Source organism: Penaeus monodon, chromosome 23 (assembly GCF_015228065.2).
Source record: "Penaeus monodon isolate SGIC_2016 chromosome 23, NSTDA_Pmon_1, whole genome shotgun sequence".
Classification (NCBI taxonomy): domain Eukaryota; kingdom Metazoa; phylum Arthropoda; class Malacostraca; order Decapoda; family Penaeidae; genus Penaeus; species Penaeus monodon.
The window spans coordinates 3,403,321-3,403,763 of NC_051408.1; the positions used below are offsets into that span (position 1 = coordinate 3,403,321).

The window sequence follows — 443 nt, forward strand, 5'->3', positions numbered from 1 at the left end:
CCTGAAATATATGTACATGTTATCTATGTACATGTTATAGAACCCCAAACCCTTCATATCAGCTAGAAAGAGTGGTAAAAGAGAGACATGTACAGAGCAGCCAGCCATATAATAAGGTACATATTCTGTAAACTTTACCCTTTAGCGAGCACCTACAACTTTATAGGACTCGACTGAGACTAAGATATCTCGGATTAAAACTTTATGTGTGTATTTGCAAAAGTAAAAAAAGAAAGAAAAAAAGGAGCTACAGCGTTCGAGGATGTTTTTTGAAGTTTTTCGGAAGTTATAGGGAGTAAGTTTCTGAAAGAGTAAGTGTAGAGATTTTAGAGAGAGAGAGAAAAAAAAAAAGACTGAAGATTACACAGCGAGGGCAAGGTTTAGGAACTATGATGAATGTACTGTGAAATTTATATATTTCTCTCAGTTTGGATTTCATCGTC

General features: G+C 35.0%; 1 protein-coding gene across 1 annotated transcript in view; it reads left to right on the top strand.

Annotated features, from left to right (window-relative positions):
- Positions 1–6: 6 nt before the first annotated feature.
- The window catches only part of LOC119587727 (carbonic anhydrase-related protein 10-like), a gene marked incomplete in the record, with an annotated part of 109,413 nt that continues 108,976 nt past the window's right edge, over positions 7–443 (top strand). The window contains 1 exon segment of the mRNA XM_037936414.1: positions 7–443.